Genomic DNA, 21,027 nt, shown 5'->3' with positions numbered 1-21,027 from the left:
GCAATTCTCATGAAGCTTCCTGAAAAAACTAAGATTTTTCCTTACCAGTAAAAAATAATAACTTATTAATGGAGATATTATGGTAAGAATATATTGGTGGTAGTCACTGAATTTGATTAATTAGTGTCTTGGGTATTGTCTACAATCAGACAATAAAGTTGTTTTTTTTTCATTTCATGTGTGAACTTGTGTAATTAAGTTAACTACAGAATGCAGAGTATAAAAAAGAGACCTCAGCCCACACTAGCAGTTTGAGTAGAGGACATGGCACATGTCAGGAGTATTTCCAAAGAGTAGGTTATGAAAAATTAGTTACCAGACAAAGCACGAAAAGGCATTCAACATAGAGGAAAAAGCACATGGGAAAAGCATGAAAATTACATAGATTAAAAATGTTGTGCTTAATACTTAGCTCATTGAGTTTTCATAGAATAGTAACTACCGTTCTTCTCTTTGAGGTTTGGGATTTTATTTAAAACTCAGATTCCCTTTGCCCAAAATAAAAGCAGAGTATGTTTTGTATTGTATGTAAGTATAAAAAAAAAAATTTTTGGCAGTTAACATTTCCTTATTTATATAAAAGGATGGTTAATATTATGATTATTGTGCCTCCTTGAAACTTCATGTCACTTAATATTCTGATTTTGATGATTTATTCTTGAAGAATCTTTGTCGTGATTTTAATAAAACCTAGGCAATTCTTTTTAAGTACGTGAACAGATACAGTTGTGAAACCATTTGTCAGTGTCTACATAGCACCAACTTATAAAATTAAATACGTCTGTCTCAGTCTCTGCACTGCAGTATTTTAGAGTAGACTGATAATCTATACCAGGGGTTAATAAACTACAGACAGTGGTCAAATCTCGCTTGTGCCTGTTTTGGTAAATAAAGTTTTATTGAAAAGCTTAATGCGCATTTCTTTATATGTTATCTATTTCTATTTAAAGCCTGAAATGTTTACTCTCTGGCTCTTTAAAGAATTTTTTACCCCTAATCTATGCAATATACAAAGGACAGAGAGACAAACAACTGTTAAAAATAACACTAAATAGCACTTGTTTTCTATAAACTTGTTTTATATGGTGGAAAACGTGTGTCAGCATAGATTCATTAGTAGGTCTTGGAGAAGGTGACATTTTGAGAACTTGCTGGATAAACAGTTGACTGAAGGGAGAATGCTTGATGAACTAAAGGCAAGAGAGTGGTCCAGCTTTAGCTTCAGATAATTTGGTAACCTGAGAAATATCAGCTTTGTTAGAATGTCTTCTGTTGTATACATTTAAAAAGAATAATGTCTTACTTTAAACATAATCTCACTGCATTGCATGCATTATTTGAAACTACTGAGGTTAAAAGAAAATGGGGACCAATTGATATTTTGGTCCTAAGAAAGTTTCTTGGGTTAATTTCATCTAGACTATTATTGGCCTCCTTGATAAATGGATTGCCTGGCAAACACTGCTCTTCCCATTTGGTCAAATCTTGCACTCTATCATATTTTGGAGGATGTTTTCTGTTTGGGTTAAAAAAAATCTCTCTGTTCACTCCATCACTTACACCCGCATCAACCATTTTGTTTGATTCATTCTGTAATGAGTCCTGAAAAAGATAAATGCTATCATAATTTTTAGAGTTAAAAAAAATCTCCATGTGAATTTCATTAACTTTCTTTTTATGATTTGCTTATTTTATTTAACAGTATGGACAAATCTAAAATAATTCCCCTTGGGAGATATTCTTATGGAATATAAAAATGTAGTGTTTTTGCCACAGGGTGATAGATTCTATTGTCAATAAGATAGCACTTTAACTCTCATTGATAGTAACATTTTAGAAAACTATTTCTTAAGTTTTTTATTTCTGTTTAAAATTAAGTGAGTTAGATGATTAATAGATTATTGAAATGATAACTGTAAGTTGATCAGAAATAACCAGCAAGGGATTCAACAGTATAATTTTCTCTTTGATGAGTGTCAGATGAAGAAATTAGAAAAAAACAAGATACTAACATTAACACTTATAAATGTGAATTTTCCCTTTCCTGATGAAGAGTTGCCCCTTTGGAAAACATCATAATCTGCTTTAGTTTAACATTTGTTGAGTTGAAATATGCAGTACATAAAAATACTTTGTAATCTAAGGTAGTAATAGTTTTGTTATTATTACGATTTTTATAATATTTGTTTAATGTTCAAGCAACGACTTCATTTCTTCTACTTGGTTGTTAATGTTTCTAAGCTGTTATGCATCCTTTATTTAAAACTTAAAATAAATTTAGCTATGTACTAGCATTTGTGTTTTTGTTTCCTGAGGAATTTTTTCTGAGGGATTTTATACCTACTGTGAACTCTTTGAGGCTATTACCATGGTGTGATCTCTAGTTATAAACTAGCAAAATTGTGTATAACCCTTATATAAAGTGCTTCAGTGTTCAGCCTTTGTTCAGCCACCTGCATTAGGATTTGTAGACTTGCTAAGTGTATGTTTGCATTTTTTTCCTGCCACAATTTTCATTTCATTGGTGAAATTGATTTGTCAGTTTGTTCATTACCACTTTCAATACTGGAGCTTTCACAGGGCTAAATAATCAGAATCAGCCTTTGAGGTCAGTGTCAGCCCCACTGACCTCTACTGTGTTGTCACCTGAGTCAGCCTAGCAAGGATTAACCCTTTGTTAGTGTGATAATGTCTTTACTTATGAGTTGGCTTTTTAATGCTTAATATGGAAAGAAACAAAAAACAACAAAAGTAGTAAACTGAACTCCAAAAGTGAAAAGAATTTTGGCTTTCCCTTACAAATCACTGAAGTATTCATTTGAATTTTAGTATTTAATATTTTAAGATATAAAACTTACTATTTGACTTGTAAAATATTCCTATAATTACCAAGTTTGAGGCAAATAAAGTATGTAAATTACCTGAGATATTTTTATAAACCTATTTTATATATATTTGAGGAAAAATATTTTTTAAAATTGGCTTCAGTATAAGCACTAAGCTTTACATGTAGTAGTGTTTTGTGCTGTGTCCATGAAATTAATAAGTATCTAGAATAAAAATTGTTGTTATAGGACTTAAAATGTAATTCTTGTCCATCTTCATACCAGAATGTGTACCTTCTATTAGTCTGAGCCTACCTATGTAAACGTAACTTGGGGTGTATGCCTTTTAAAATATTATTTCCTATAAATGTCTTATATAAAATGAGAATAATGATTTCCCATGAAATATTTAAATATATATTTGTATCTGTATAATTATGTATAAAATATATATAACTACATATTTATATCAAGCTGGAATATAGCAAGCTATTGCTTATATGTAAAACACGTACTGTTTAGGTCTTGAATTCTCTTCTCAGAATAATAAATAGTTATTTTTGGTTAAATTACAAGAAATCAATTCTTTGATGACGAAAATGGTTTAAGAGAAGTGTGTCTTAAATATGAATTAGTTGTTTCTTTGACTCATGACACAAATTAGTTTAATTACATGTGGCAATTTTCTTGGCTAGTGATGTAATGTGAAATAAAATTCTCCCTTTCCCCTCCCTGAAAACTCAAGCCAATTAATAGAACTTTTAAGCTCTTTGTCATAGGCCACCATGGAGGTCTGCAGAGAAGAACTTTAATCCAATAAACATTTCATTTAGATCATGAAAAGAAAGCCTGAGGAGAAGCTCCTGTAAGAGAGGGTGTTACTATGATTCCAACCATGAAGAGATGTGAGGAATTTGCCAAATTAACCAAGAGGTCCTCATATTTAACGCATAAATGTGTCAAAACTAACAGAATAATTATTTAATTTGCTTGAACTCTATATTGAGAAAACTCTAAAAAGCCATGACTGTTTTCTTCAAAGCCTTCACTGTTGGGCTGGATGGACAGGGCAAAGGGAGGTTGTGAGAAATCCAGATAGCAAATAACACTGGCCAGAGCTGGTCAGAAAAGGGAATAGATAATTAGACGTAATTAGCGTGTATGAATTGTTGTCTCTCTGCCCTTAGCTTGAATAAATTTTGAAGAAAAAACCCTAGTGGTGAAAATCCTTTGATGTAGGAAGAGTCATTGTGGCTTGGCAGCATAAAGGCAGTGTTTTATACTGCTTACATAATGGTGGTGATACAGAAAGAGTGAATGGATTCTCACTCCCCTGTCTGCTTTATAGCAAGGACTTTTGGATTCTCTTGAAACAAAATGCATCCCAAGTTTTCAGTTGTTAGTAATGAGGTAGCGGCAGACCTCATCAGTGCTCAGAGGAAGCCATCTTTAGCTTTTGTTCAAATCTTAATCTCATTTTTTTTTTCCTTTCTGGGAAATCTGTTTTCTTGAATCAAAACTTCTCTTCTCTTCTTTGCTTGTGGCTCCAATAAGAGAGAGGAATAATGATCAAGAAAACATAATAAAAGAGTCAAACAAAAATTATTACATTAAAGACTTATTTTTTTGTTTTTAATTCCATGTATAAAAGATGCTTATTATATTACTTTTTCCCTCATATTGGTAACATTCTAGTGAGGCTGCTTTATAATATGAGAAAACATATTAGTGATTTTAGATTGACTTTCAAAAGAACTTACTTTTCAAATTGAAATTACACAAAGTAAAATGATACCTATGTTTCTTTTTCCCTGTAGTTAAGCTTTTAAATGGAAATCAGTTTGGTTTAAAAATGTCACTCAGTAGGTTTACCATAAACTTTACTTGAGGTGCTTATTGGAAATCCAGGTTTGGGAAACTGGTTCTGTATGGATACTCTATATCTACTACTGGAAACACAAGAAATATCCTTGAGAAAGCATTGCGTTTATTTTCAAATTTTCTAAGACCTGAGACAGTACATCATCTAAAATGTAGTAACAATTTATTCAGGTAGTTGACCTATATTACGTTGACTATCTAAAATATTTTTAAAAATTAGTCCTCAGCAAAAAGAGAGATTAGCTATTTCAGAACTCTAGTGTAAATTATGTATTTGGTGGGGGTGGCTAAAACACTTTGCATATCATCTGCAATATCAGAGTAGTATCTCTAAGTTTATATTTCTGATTAATTTTTACCCTGTTCCATCAGCTCTTTTGGAATTGTATTTTTTAAAAATTTGCCCTTCAGATACTTCAGTGCTCAGATTTCCTTCCAATTAATATCCTTCTTTTAACATATTTTATTTAAAAGATTTTCTGCAGTAGTTGTCAGTGATCCATTTCTTAATATGTAATCTATGAATCTATTTTTATAAGTACTGCTTTGCTTTAGTGTATTTTTGTTCTGACATTTTGATTCTGGATAGACTTCTTTCAAGCCACAATGCTCTGAGATGCTTTGGCTACTTAACCCATTTTGCATATTGTGCCATTTGTAGAATAAAGTAGCCTTTTATACTTGAAGTTGATTTGAACTCTGAAAGGCAACACCTGAACATCTCACAAAACTGGATAATTATGGCTGATTGTGTTTTTCAGGTATAGGTCACAGGAAATTCATTTGGGGTAAAGTATGTACAAAGCTAAGAAATATGCAGATTTTCTGTTGTAGGATTGTGTAAAAATTATTTACAGTTAATACTTGCATAAAGGTTAGAAAGGTTGATGAAGTGATATTTAGTTTTGCTTTACTATTCACTGCATGTCAGAATGTAATTATGACTGATTCATGAAACTGTCTTAGAAACGAACCATCTTTATTAAAATGCTGATCAAGATAAGAGCTGACAGTAATAAAGAATAGAACATTTTAGTCTTGTTGCTTTTGAATGATTGCTAATTACCCCAGAGGTCATGTATAGTGCTTGGTAGGATTCATTGACATTATTTCTTTTAAGTCTGCTGTTTCAACAACATCTGAGCATGAAGACGCAAACTGTGTGCATATTGAACAATGGTTTGGCCAAGTTTTTAAGCCTTCAAGATATCCAAGAAATCTTTTTCTGCTATAGTAAGTTTAGCTTCTTTCTCAAAATTACAGTATTTCAGGGGTGCTTGGTCCAAAATACTTTATATATTTCTTTACTACTGATTGTAGTAACTGATCTATACCTCCCATTTTTAAGTTGGTGTTAACTAGTGTATGTAGGTTATTGAGACAATGAATATACAGACAAACACATAAAATTAATAAGAACAAAATGTAGATTGGCACTGAAATTAGACTTAATAGAAAAGACTTCTTAATGTGTAATTAGAATGTACCCTTAATATCTGTGGTTAGTGTTCAATTTGTTTTTGTGGTTATTAAATGTAAATTTTGTAATTTGTTTCTAAAGACTTGTGGAAGTCCTTTTAGTGTATTCCTCAGCCAATAGTGAATGAATAATAATTCCTGGGTTTCATAGATTATAAAGATATAGCTCATCAACGGAATAAACTCTGGCATAATGTCTAAAATAACTTAAATTATTAAAACTCTTAAAACTGAAAGTAGAAGAAACCATGTAGTCATGTCACATATTTACATGGTTTCCATGATATAACAGAAAAAAACAATGGATTGAGAAGGCTGTCTATTGTGAACCTGACTCTGTCACTGACTGGGCAAGTTTCAGGTCCTAAGCTAGCTAGTCTACAGAAGTGTGATTCCCCAAGAAGCTCAAATATTACACCTTTGTAAGATAAAATAGAAGATAACAATATTTAGATTTTGACATGCACTTAATAGTGTGTAGTCACTGGAGTTGCAGTGAGGAATATTGTCCTGAGATGAATCCTGCCATCAAGGAAATCAGTCAAATTCTAGTCAAGGAATTAGAAACACCAACAAATAATTATAGGAAAAATAGCATGCTACAGTACAAAATGAGTGAAGAATGATTAACTGTATGTTGGGAGATTATAATGTTAACAGTTATATAAAACAACAGTGTATTAAAATAAAGCCACAAATTCTAAATAAGTTTTCTACCTTCTATACTGCTGATAATTATGGGGGATGAGTGAATGAAATGGAAATTTATGTCAATTTTGAATGGACTCCTTTTAAGTGTCTACAAATTTCAGAAGGTCAGTGAAACTGGAGCTTTGTTTTGCCTTTAAAATTTTTTAAAAAACTTGTTTTGCTTTCTTTGTGTTTTGTTTTTTGTTTTGTGTGTTTGGCCTTTTAATTTCTCTATTTGGATGTATCACTACCATCATTATTAGTTTAATAATCACACTTATGATATTATCTTGCTCTAATTGGAATGCAGTAGAGGCTTTCTTGAGAAAACTGCACAAGGTTTAGAAGGGAGAAGGTGAAAGCAGAGGAGGAAAGCTAAAAATAGTTTCAGTGTGTGTGGGAAGTTACTTGGCATGGAACTAAATAAGGTATGAGTAGGGAGTAGGCAATGGCAACCCACTCCAGTACTCTTGTCTGGAAACTCCCATGGATGGAGGAGCCTGGTGGGCTGCAGTCCATGGGGTCGCTGAGGGTCAGACACGACTGAGCGACTTGACTTTCACTTTTCACTTTCATGCATTGGAGAAGGAAACGGCAACCCACTCCAGTGTTCTACCTGGAGAATCCCAGGGATCGGGGAGCCTGATAGACAGCCATCTCTGGGGTCGCACAGAGTCGGACACAACTGAAGTGATTTGGCAGCAGCAGCAGTGAGAGATGAGAAATACAGAACAGAAAATGTACAGAAACTCTTTTTGAGAGAGGAGAAAGGGAGTAGGAAAGGAATTGTGCTCGTAAATTTTAACTGGAGGTTAAGGAGGGCCTATTTAACTTTGGAATATCCTCATTGTGTGTGGAAGGCAGACTGCAAACGCAGGGATATACATGTTAGACATTTTGTGATTTGGGGTTGGTTGTAAATAGGATGATAATTCACACTGTTTAACAACTGATACAGCACTGACAGACCAATCAGAACAGGCGCTGGCCTATGAACAGTCAGTCCTGTCCTACTGGTATGAGCTAGTGAGTACCCGCCTTGCCTGTAAATAAAAGCATGTATATGTGTGTGTACATACAGGGTGTCAGTTTGAAGGAGAAACATTTATTTTACCACCAACCACCTTGTGGTGCAGTGGAAGTAACTGACTCATGCCTAAGATCACCCAGCTACTGGCAGAGCCAAGTCTAGGTTTCCTGCTTTTTATTGAGAGTTCTTTCTTCCAAACCATGTTGCACTGTGTGTGTGTGTGTGTGTGTGTGTATGTATTAACATTACATATTCATTGTATTTACATATTATAATCTTACTGTCATTGGGTAGAATTAATTATATTCTCAGTTGCTTTTATCAATAAGGTACTTTTTATCCTTTATAAAAGTGTAATTTACCTTACTAATCTACCTTTAGTTATATGCAATGATAAATTGAATATAGTGATATCTCAATATTGTTTTAGCTAATAGCTTAAAATTTACTCTTCAGATCTTTTATCAGTGATAAGAATAAGCTGAAAGATTGCATTTGTCTTCTTTCCCTTCCTCTTTTCATCTTCAAATAAAAGTGCTAATGAACAGTGAAGTGACAAAAAGTTGACCAAATACAATGAAGAAAGAGCAGAACCAGAGTTTAGAATATTTGTAAATGCTGCCCTGGTTGCTAAAAGTCTTAATAGTGAACTCTCTGAAAATAGAAATATATTATTGAGGTTTCATTTTTCTTATTATTCTGGAAGTTGTGATTATAGTGTGAATGAATTGTATGCATTATGGACTTTGCATATTTATAGTGCAGTTATATATTTTGAGATAGAAAAGTTATTTACCTCTGATTATTTGTTTAGGAGAAGGAAAAATATTGTGGATAAATTTATTCAATTTGAAAAAATAGAGTTTGCAAAACTGCATATATAGTGGGAAGTTCCTGTTCACCTGGGAATGTATTACACAGTTCCTTTTTGTGGGAGAAGATGAAAGCTTATAGGAGCTGCAGTTTGTATTTGGTAGCAAGCATTGCTTGTTGTTCAGCTGGTAAAGAGAATCTGCCTGGAATGCAGGAGACCTGGGTTTGATCCCTGGATTGGGAAGATCCCCTGGAGAAGGGAAAGGCTATCCACTCCAGTATTCTGGCCTAGAGAATTCCATGGACTGCATAGTCCATGGGGTCGCAAAGAGTCAGACATGACTGAACGACTTTCACTTCGCATGCTTATAAAAAGGATTCCCAAGTACACCCGTGGCGGATTCATGTTGATGTATGGCAAAACCAATACAGTATTGTAAAGTAAAATAAAGTAAAAAAACAAAAAGGATTCTCAAGAGGTGTAGGCATCGACTTTTTCTAGTCTGTCGTATGTCATTCTTACGATTTTCTGTTTTTAACTTCTCGAATGAGAACTCTGGTTTTCTTGGATAAAGTAAATAGTGGGAGAACAATGGAATATTAATTAAAATTCTGTTTGTTATGACAAAGCTGGAAATGTATAATAGCTATGATTTCAGTAAGATAGCTATCAGCTTTTTCCAGGCACCACTATTTGGGCACAATACATGGAATTCTGTAAGATCTTTCCTTTTATACAATTTCATGAAAGATAAGTGAATGTGTTAAGTTAAAAAGTCCAAACATCAGTTTAGTGTGTGTGTGTGTGTGTGTATATATATATATATATATATATATATATATATATATATATATGTCCTACATATTGAAATCTCCCCCTTCACTACTCTCTCCCCATTTTCTCCCACCTTCCATCCTGACCTCATTACTACTTTCCTCCTCAGGAGTAACCACTCTTAAAAATGGAATGTGGAGAATTGACATCAGCACCAAGGCTAAATAAGAGACCTTGTGTTCATGTTACCCCCTCCACCGCCAATAATTTGGCATCCATCCACAGACAAAAGTAACTTTGTGAGATTCAGCACCATACACCAAGGGACCTGGGAGGACAGTGCCCACCCATCTGTCAGGAAACACATATATAGACCTCTGTCTTTGCTGTGGACCCTACAGTGGCCATGAACCAGCTCTAGCCATCCTGACCGTGTTCTGGGAGCCCCTGGACACACTATCTTAAACAATCACCCAAGAACAAGGGAGAGCTTTTATGAATGTCCAGATTGTTAGTGGAGAAGTTCCAGCACACTGTTGGAGCAAAAACAAATAAGACTTTGGATTCATTGGAGAAGGTAAGAGAAATACTTTGACTTTTTATCCACATCACTCTCCCGCAGGCAGCACAGCTTGGGGCCAGGAGAGATGATCTTGGATGTGAGCTGTGTGCCTGGAGCATGGGAAGAGGCTGAGAGAGCAGCAGATAGGATTCTAGGAAGGAAGATTCTACTAACTACTTCATGGACGCTTTTAAGAAGCTTGTCTGTCAGCTATGGGGGGCACCTTGCCCACACATCCCCCTCACATGCCCCTAGTCACCCTCAGGGTTTTATGTGCCTCCTCTTATCACCCCCCAACTCTGAGACAGGTGCCCTGTGAGTGCCCCTAATGTTGCTAGTGAGAGAGAGCTTTGGCAGATGTTTTGTGAGCATGTTCAGAAAATCAGCCTGAAAATGTGGGCCAGGGAAAGACCACAAATTTGAGCTTTAGTCTTATCTTTGGAAAAACAGAAGGGAGGCTGTCAGCACTAGGCTTGGTGTGTTGCAGGATCCAGAGAGGGCATACAAGCTTAAGAGTTCTTCCACAAGAGGGAGCAAGAATCATCAAGTAGTGAGTGAAGTGAAAGTTGCTCAGTCTTTTCTGACTCTGCAACCTCATGGACTATATACAGTCTATGGGATTCTCCAGGCCAGAATACTAGAGTGGGTACCCTTTCCCTTCTACAGTGGATCTTCCCAACCCAGGGATCGAACCCAGGTCTCCTGCATTGCGGGTGGATTCTTCACCAGCTGAGCCACAGGGAAGTCCAAGAATACTGGCGTGTGTAGCCTGTCCCTTCGCCAGCAGATCTTCCTGACCCAGGAATCGAATCAGGGTCTCCTGTGTTGCAGGTGGATTCTTTACCAGCTGAGCTATCAGGGAAGCCCTGTAGCCTTAGAAGATCTGAGAAAGCCTCGACATCTCTACTAGGGCTGATGGAAGATATTTCTGTCCTTAAAGCAATTAGTAAACACTAGAGGAGATGACTGGAGAAGGCAATGGCACCCCACTCCAGTACTCTTGCCTGGAAAATCCCATGGATGGAGGAGCCCGGTAGGCTGCAGTCCATGGGGTCGCTAAGAGTCGGACATGACTGAGCAATTTCATTTTCACTTTTCATTTTCATGCATTGGAGGAGGAAATGCTGACCCACTCCAGTGTTCTTGCCTGGAGAATCCCAGGGATGGGGGAGCCTGGTGGGCTGCCGTCTATGGGGTCACACAGAGTCAGACACGACTGAAGCGACGCAGCAGCAGCAGAGGAAATGACTGCTTCACTGGAGAAGGGATAGGTTACCCACTCCAGTATTCTTGGGTGGCCCTTGTGGCTCAACTGGTAAAGAATCTTCCTGCAATGCAGGAGACCTGGGTTCGATCCCTGGGTTGGGAAGATCCCCTGGAGAAGGTAAAGGGTACCCACTCCAGTATTTTGGCCTAGAGAATTCTATGGACTGTATAGTCCGTGGGGTCACGAAGAGTCAGACACGACTGAGCATTAGTGAGGCTGAGGAGACGACTGCTACTTAAAATGTGAAGACAGCACAAAACATCAGGGAACATAAAAAGTCAAGGAAGTGTGACACCAAAGGATCACAGAAATCATCCAATAACTGATCCCAGAGATATGGAGGTATGAGATTTACCCCGTAAAGAATTTAAAATAGTTCTTTTAAGGAAATTCAGTAGCTATAAGAAAACACACACAAAGATAATTCAACAAAATCAAGAAAAAAATGCATGAAGTGAAAAGTTTAACAAAGAGATAAAAGTCATAGAAAAGAGTCAAGCAGAAATTGTGAAACTGAAGAATACAATGAATGAAATGAAAAAACATGCAATAGAGAACATTCAGTATTACACTGATCAAGGAGAAGAATCAGTGAGATTGAAGACAGGAACTTTAAAATTATTCAGTTGGAGGAGAATAAAGAAAAGAAAGACTACATAATCTATGAGATACCTTCAAAAGAATCTGTGAATTATTGGGGTTCCAGAAGAAGAAGAGAGGGAAAGGGAGTAGAAAGTTTATTTAAAGAAATAATGACTAAGAACTTCCCAATTCTGGGGAGAGATTTTATATATCCAGATTCATGAAGCTTCTAGGTCATCAAACAATCTCAACTTAGAGAATCCTCCCCAAGACACCTTATAATAAAACAGTCAAAAGTCAGAGAGGATCTTAAAAGCTGCAAAAGAAAAGAAACTTGTGTCTTATTAGGGGAACCTCTGTAAGGCTATTAGCAGATTTTTCAGCAGAAACCTTCCAGGCCAGGAGAGAGTGGGATGTGTTTTATTTCAAAGTGCTGAAATTAAAACAAAACTGGCCAACAAGAGTTATCCTTTTGAAATATAGTATAGATAGCAGCTTTCCCTGGCAACCAGAAGCTGAGGTAGTACCTTACTGCTAGAATTGCCTGACAAGAAATGCTCTTCAAACAAGAGCATTCTTCAAACTGGAATGAAAGGACGATAGTTAATAACATGAAACATATGAAAAAAACAACACACTGGTAGAGATAAGCACATAGTCAAATTCAGGATACCCTCAATACTGTAAGGCCATTTAGCTCTAGTATAAAGGTTAAATGGAAAGAGTATTAAAAATAACTACAGTAACAATAATTTGTTGATGGACATGCAATTTAAAATAGGTGAATTGTGACATCAAAAACAAAAAAGATGGGTAGTAGAAGGGTAGAGTTTTTGCATGTGATTGAAGTTGAGTTGTAAAATGTAAATAGACTGCTGTATGCATAATATGTTTTATGTAAGCCTCGTGGTAACCACAAAACAAAAAACTAGAGTAGGTTCACAGACAATAAAGAGAAGGGAGTTATAGCATACCACTAAGGAAAATCATCTGTTTGCAAAGGAAGGCAGCTAGAGAGGAAGGAGGGGAAAAGGGCACTATAAAACTTAACAAGATGGCAGTAATAAGTCCTCTTCTATCAATAATTACTCTAAATGTAAATAGATTAACTCTCCAGTCAAAAGGTATAGGGTAGCTGGATGGATTGAAAAAAAAAAAGAAAAGACCAAACTATATGCTGCTTACATGAGACTCACTTGAGCTTTAAGGACACATAGGCTCAAGGTGAAGGAATTGAAAAAGATATTCAGTACAAGTGGAAACCAGGTGTAAGGATAGCTATATGTATATCAAAGTAGACTTTAAATAAAAAAGCTTCAATAAGAGGCGAAGAAAATCATTATAATGATAAAAGGATCAATTCATCCCAAGATATAACAATCATAAATACATATGCATGCAGTATTGGAGCAACTAAGTATATTAAGCAGATACTAACAGATCTGAAGGGAAAACTAGGCCAGTAGTACGCTGTTAATAGGATACTCTAAAAATGGGCAGAAGAATTGAATAGACTTTTTTCCAAAGAAGATATGCAAATGGCCAACAAGTATCTGAAAAGATGCTCAAAATCAATAATCACATCAGGGCAATGGAAATCAAAATGACAGTGCTGTATCACCTCTCATCCATTAAAACAGCTGCTCTCAAAAGGATAAGAGATAGATGTTGAGACTGTGGAGCAAAGGGAGTCCTCACGTACTGCCAGTGGGGCTGTGAATTGTTGTAGCCACTATGGAAAACAATATGGAAGTTGCTCAGAGGATTAAGAATAGAGCTGGCATATTATCCAGCAGTCCCACTTCTGGATATTTATTCAGAGGAGATGAAATCATTGTCTCAAGAGATCCCTGCATCCCCATGTTCCTTGCAGCATTTTTCATAGTAGTGAAAATGTAGAAGCAACCTAAGTTTCTATCAGTGGGTGAATAGATAAAAATGCTGTCTCTCTCTCCCTGTCTCTGTCTCTCTCTCTCTCACACACACACACATACACACAGAGGAATATTTTTCAGCCATGAGAAAGAAGGAAATCCTGCCATTTGTGATGAAATAGATGAACCTTGAGGACATTATGCTAAGTGAAATAAATCAGAGAAGAGAAAGACAGATACTAGATGATATCACTTATGTGTGGAATCTTAAAAAATCTGAACTGATGGAAACAGAATAGATGGTGTTTTCCAGGGGTTTGAAGATGGGGGAAATGAGGAAATGTTGGTTAAAAGGTACAAACTTTTCAGTTATGAGATGATTAATGTACAGTATAATGATTAATGGTTAAGGATATTGTATTATATACTGGAAAGTTGCTAAGAGAGTAAGTATATTCTTACCACAAAAAGAAATGATAATTATGTAGTGTGATGGAGGTGTTAACCAATGCTATTGTGGTAATTTTTGCAATATACCAAGTATATCAGTTATACAACTTAAACTGATATGTCAATTATATGTTATATGTCAATTATATGTTATATGTCAATTATATCACTTTAAGCTGGAAAAAGTTTAGTGTATCTTTTCAAGCATTTATGCATATATATCTCTATATATTACATAAATATACAATTTTGTTTTGTTGTAAATCAGTGGGGTTACAATAGTTACATCTTAATCTGACTTGTGCTTTTATCCATTGTTAATATCCTGGAGATCTTTTGATCCCAAATATGACTCCATCTTATTCTTTTAAGTGGCTCCTTTGTAGTTCACATTATGGCTGTACTGTCATTTTTATAACTAATCTGCTATTTTTGTATACTTAGGTTTATTTTAGTTATTTGCTTTTCAGATAGTGCTTAAAAAACCTGTTTACAAATGTTTAATCACATGAGTCAGTGTTTCTGTAGGTTAGACTCCTATAAATGGAACTTCTGGATCAAAGGTTCTATGCAATTAAAGCTTTGTTAGATTTTGTCAAATTACTCTTTACTTGTGTATTAGCTAACCCTGAAAATTAGATGGTGAAATTGAATTTACAAGTGGTAACATGCCATATTTTTATGAAGCCACATTAACCCTTGTGCAACACAGTAGATTATAAATAAATGACAAGAAATCATGCACAGTTGCTGACTTACAGGTTTGAAACAAATCTGTTTCTATTATCTCAGTCATTGTAGGGAAGCTTCCAGGTTCTTATGTATAATATAATATAGCTGAACAGAATCTCTAAAAATCTGCCCTGTGTCATTTTTGTGTGAAGTTAGGTTGGATGTAGATAAGTAGATCTGTTCATTGTAATGTAGCTGCTTCTCCAGATAAACATCAAGACTAGAGGCCTTACTCAGTTAGCATGTGAACAGCAAAAGTAGGACTTGTCCCCAGCAGGCTAACAGAGTACCGCAACTTCCCAGTAAGCCTACATGAATATTCAGTTGCTTTGTATATCCAAGCAAGAGCTCTGATTGCTTGAACATACCCTAAGGTGTCAATATGGCAAAGTAGTTAAGAACATGAACACTGCAACCAAAATGCTTGGGTTGAATCCTACCCCTTTTTTGCTCTTTGACACTGGGCAAGTTTCATAACTTCTCTGTGCTTTATTTCTTTATTTCTCTGTAAAATAAGAAGAAGAATGCCTACTTTTTAGAGTGGTAGGCACTAATAAGAATATTATTAATAATTAAATACAGAGAGTTTAGAATGGATCCTGGCACTTTGTTCTTTGATAATGTTGATGATATAAGCCCACTTATTTACATCTCAAATTCTTTTACTGAGTTTATGGCAGTTTTATTGAGATATTTAAAAAATATGAACAGAATCTTCATGTATAGTTTATAGAAGAGAATCATCATTAAAGTTTAGTTTGTACTTTCCTTTTTCTTCCCATAATAGAGAGGAGATCATCATCAACATTGGACTCCAGTCCAACTTTTGTAGGGCCTGTGAGTACATGCAGCAAGTTAAGCAGGCAATCCCTACTCTTGGAGTTTACCTTCCAAGACAAACAGCATTGGTGTAGATGATCAAGTAAAGGTCATAAAAATAGTGGACTATGAGTTGGCCAGACACTTTAAACATAGAAGATGTCCTATATAATGGAAATTTACTGTATTACAACCTATTAAGGTATAGAATTTAGTAGAGGGTACATATATCTCACACAATTTTGCACTAAATACTTATAGGAAATCATAATAGAATCATACAGTGTGGACCTCCAGAAGAGTGATTAGGAAATTTATACTAGGCAGAGGTAATTACTGTGGGACAGAGATGGAGGAGTTGGGGAGCAAAAATTAATCCTGTAAATTGTATAAAGTGAAAGAAAACTGATCCTGTGGCTACTGCTTAATAAAACAGTGTGACATGCTGGGAAGACCTGATATGGTGGGTAAGACCTGATATGGATTTGGGGGCAAGAATAACCTGAGCAAATCACGGCTCAGCTCTCTGCAGACTCTGTGACCTCTGTGGACATCTTTAAAAAATTCTGAGGAAAACTGTTTTCCCTTCCAGCTGGAGCTGCAGAAAAGGTAAGATTTGTAGCTCAGCTTAGAAACAGGTGTATTCAGGGGTGCTTTTTCATTTCAGCCCTGACATTTTTTTAAATTTCATAATTTTTTTTCCTTTTTTTACTCTTAAAAAATGCTTTCCTGTGTACTTATTAATGGAATAAGAATATTAGTGATTGTATTGATTAAGGCTACCGTAACAAAATACCACAGCCTGGATGGCTCAAACCACAGAAACGTATTTTCTCACAGTTCTGGAGGTTAGAAGTCCAAGATCAAGGTATTGATGGGGATGATTTCCTCTGCTTTTTGTCTCCTTGACTTGAAGATGGCTGTCTTCTTTCTCTGTCTTCTCATGGTCCTTCCTTTGTGCATACACATGTCTGTATCCTAATTTCCTCCTCTTATAAGGACACCAGTCATACTGAATTGGGACCCACCATAAACACTTCACTTTTTTTCCCACTTGTCACAACAAACACTTCACTTTAATGCAGTCGCCTTTCAAAGACTGTCATCTCTTGCATAGTCACATTCTGAGCATTCAAGATTAGGACTTGAATTTGCAGGGTCACAGTTTAACCCATGACAGTGATTTAAGAAAAAATAACCTCCCTCATAAATTTCCTTAACTGTAAAATGGGCGTATAAAAATGATTACCTTGTTCTATGTATGATTTTTGTAAGGATTATAATGAGATAAATTCAAGTCAGTTTCCTGGCACAACTGAGTCATATAATAGGTACTTTGCAGGTGTTAAATGTCTTCCTTTCCTGCTTTTTGACAGGGGAACGAAATTTTGAAATTGCTGGATAAAACGGAGAGATACAGATCTTACTTGCTGAAGTGATAGGGTGTGGGTGTGGTTTTTTTTTAACTTTTTATTTTATATTGGGGCATAGCTGATTAACAATGTTGTGATAGTTTCAGGTGAACAGCAAAGGGACTCAGCCATACATATACTGTATACATTCTCTTCCAAACTCCCGTTCTGTTTAGGCTGCCACATAACATTGAGCAGCGTTCCATGTGCCATACAGTAGGTCCTTACTGGTTATCAATTTTACATATAGCAGTGTGTACATGTCCATCCCAAATTCCCTAACTATCCCTTCCCCCTGGCAGCCATAAGTTTATTTTCTAAGTCCTTGAATCTCTTTGTTTTGTATATAAATTTATTTGTTCATTTTTTAACATTCTGTATATAAGTGCTATCATATGATATTGGTCTTTCTCTGTCTGACTTCCTTCACTCAGTATGACAATCTCTGGGTCCATCCATGTTACTGCAAATAGCATTATTTCATTCTTTTCAATGGTAAGTAATATTGCACCATATATATACCAGTGTCTCCTACATTGCAGGTGGATTCTTTACCCACTGAGCCATCCGTCAGGGAAGCCCCAGTGTATGTATCACGTCTTCTTTATCCATTCTTCTGTCAGTGGACGTTTAGGTTGCTTCCATGTTGGTTATTGCAAACAGTGCTGCAGTGAGCATTAGGGTGCACATAACCTTTCAGATCATGTTTTTCTCCAGACATACGCCCAGGAGTAGGATTGCAGGGTCATATGGTAGCTCTACTTTTAGTTTTTTTTAAGGAACCTCTATACTGTTCTTCAGAGTGGGTGTACCAGCTTATATTCCCCCCAACAGAGTAGGAGGGTTCCCTTCTCTCCAGGGTGTGGATGTTTTAAGTGTCAGAGAAACTGGGATAGCCAGGGTAGGAGGGGTGGGGCAGTGGAGAAAAAAGTTTTTATTTACTTTGGAGCATGAAATGATCAAGAGCAAAGATGCTGAGGTGACTTGAGATAGGCTCTGGGGCTGAGGTCTACTCCAGAACTCAAAAAGCCCAGAGAAGATCTTAGCCCTGAACTGAGAGAACTTCAGCAATAACATTAAGAATTGTAGACTGAAAGGGATCATGATTCAATTCCTTATTTTATGGAGGAGAAAGCTGACATCCAGAGATATTAAGTGACAGGCTAAAATCACAGAGCTAAGCAATTGATGGAAGACTAAATCTGAGAAATTATGACTGTGATTGGAAGGAGAAGGATATGATAACTTGAGGAAAACATCTGAATTCTATCAGACTGTCAGAGCTAAAGCTATATCTTATTCATTATTGTATTTCCAGTAACCAAGGATATGCCCAGCACTTAGTGTTCAATGATAATTGTTAAGTTGATTCAAAATAAATACTGAATTTGCAGGGGACTTGTTAAAGTATAGGTACATGTACATTTTAGTAAGTAAAACAATGCAGTATATTTATGAAATATATGGACCATCTATCATCTATAGAATAATCCTAAAAATCATACACAAAAAATTACTTCAATAAGTGAGTTTCTAAAACTACTGAATCTAAGGACACTATTCAAAAACTGATAGTATTTCTTTATACCAGTAGTAAATACATAAATTCCCATACACTACTATTGGGAGTGTAGGTTGCACAATCATCTTGGAAAACTGGCAGTATCCTCTAAAGCTGAGTATACTTTTACCCAAACAATAGAAGGGGAAAGACTAGAGATCTCTTCAAGAAAATTAGAGATGCCAAGGGAACATTTCATGCAAAGATGTGCACAATAAAGGACAGAAATGGTATGGACCTAACAGAAGCGGAAGATATTGAGAAGAGGTGGCAAGAATACACAGAAGAACTATACAAAAAAGATCTTCATGACCCAGATAACCACCATGGTGTAATCACTTACCTAGAGCCAGACATCCCGGAATGCAAAGTCAAAGGGGGCCTTATGAAGCATCACTATGAACAAAGCCAGTGGAGGTGATAGAATTCCACTTGAGCTATTTCAAATCCTAAAAGAGGATGCTGTGAAAGTGCCGCATCTACCATGCCAACAAATTTGGAGAAAACAGCAGTAGCCACAGGACTGGAAAAGGTCAGTTTTCATTCCAATCCCAAAGAAAGGCAGCCAAAGAATGTTCAAACTACCACACAGTTGCACTCATCTCACACACTAGCAAAGTAATGGTCAAAATTCTTGCAGCCAGGCTTCAACAGTACATGAACTGTGGACTTCCAAATGTTCAAGCTAGTTTTAGAAAAGGCAGAGGAGCCAGAGATCAAATTGCCAACATCCATTGAATCATCGAAAAAGCAAGAGAATTCCAGAAAAACATCTACTTCTGCTTTATCAACTACACCAAAGCCTTGGACTGTGTGGATCACAAAAAACTGGAAAATTCTTCAAGAGATGAGAATACCAGATCACCTGACCTGCCTCCTGAGAAATCTGTGTGGAGGTCAGGAAGCAACAGTTAAAACTAGACATGAAACAATGGACTGGTTCCAAGTTGGGAAAGGAGTACGTCAAGGCTGTATATTGTCACCCTGCTTATTTAACTTATATGCAGAGTACATCATGTGAAATGCCAGGCTGAATGAAGCACAAACTGGAATAAAGATTGCCAGGAGGAATATCAATAACCTCAGATATGCAGATGACAGCACCCTTATGGCAGAAAGCAAAGAAGAACTAAAGAGCCTCTTGAAAGTGAAAGTGGAGAGTGAAAAAGTTGGCTTAAAGCTCAATGTTCAGAAAACTAATATCATGTCATCTGGTCCCATCACTTCATGGGAAATAGATGGGGAGACAGTGGAAACAGTGTCAGACTTTATTTTGGGGGGCTCCAAAATCACTGCAGATGATGACTGCAGCCATGAAATTGAAAGATGCTTGCTTCTTGGAAGAAAAGCTATGACCCACCTAGACAGCATATTAAAAAGCAGAGATGTTACTTTGCCAGCAAAGGTCCATCTAGTCAAAGCTATGGTTTTTCCAGTAGTCATGTATGGATGTGAGAGTTGGACCATAAAGAAAGGTGAGTGCCGAAGAATTGATGCTTTTGAACTGTGGTGTTGGAGAAGACTCTTGAGAGTCCCTTGCACTGCAAACAGATCCAACCAGTCCATCCTAAAGGAAATCAGTCCTGAGTATTCATTGGAAGGACTTGATACTGAAGCTGAAACTCCAATACTTTGGCTACCTGATGCGAAGAACTCATATGAAAAGACCCTGATGCTGGGAAAGATTGAAGGCAGGAGGAGAAGGGGACGACAGAGGATAAGATAGTTGGATGGCATTACCAACTTGATGGACATGAGTTTGAGTAAGCTCTGGGAGTTGCTGATGGACAGGGAGGCCTGGCATGCTGCAGTCCATGGGGTTGCAAAGAGTCAGACACAGCTGAGTGACGGAACTGAATTGAACTGATGATCAAGTAGTTAACTCTTTGAGTAGTATATATCCAGCAAGAGCATGTATGCATATGTACTAAAAATCACGTGCAGGAATGTTTGTGGCTGCATTATTTGAAAGAGCTGGTAGCTAGAAACAGCCCAAATGTCCATCAACAGTAGAATGAATCAATAAATCATGGCATATTCACATTGTGGGTATGATACAACAATCAATAAACTACAACTACACGAAACATATAGAGGAATGTAAACCGTAAAATAGCCCAGTCACAAAAGAATGCATATTGAATACTGTATAATTTCACTTTTATATAAAGCTCCAGAAACAGGCAAAATTCTATGATGCTAGAATCAGGATACTGGTTACATTTGGAAAGGTGAAAAAGGATACTAGGGGGGCCTCAGAAGTGCTAGTAATGTT

General features: G+C 36.3%; 1 protein-coding gene across 5 annotated transcripts in view; it reads left to right on the top strand.

The window, feature by feature from the left end:
- Nucleotides 1-21,027, top strand: part of AFG1L (AFG1 like ATPase) — a 198,635-nt gene that overhangs the window by 97,327 nt on the left and 80,281 nt on the right. The gene's annotated exons all lie outside the window — the stretch shown is intronic.

This window comes from Budorcas taxicolor, chromosome 9 (genome assembly GCF_023091745.1).
Source record: "Budorcas taxicolor isolate Tak-1 chromosome 9, Takin1.1, whole genome shotgun sequence".
Lineage (NCBI taxonomy): Eukaryota > Metazoa > Chordata > Mammalia > Artiodactyla > Bovidae > Budorcas > Budorcas taxicolor.
This window is presented reverse-complemented; position numbering and strand designations above follow the sequence as displayed.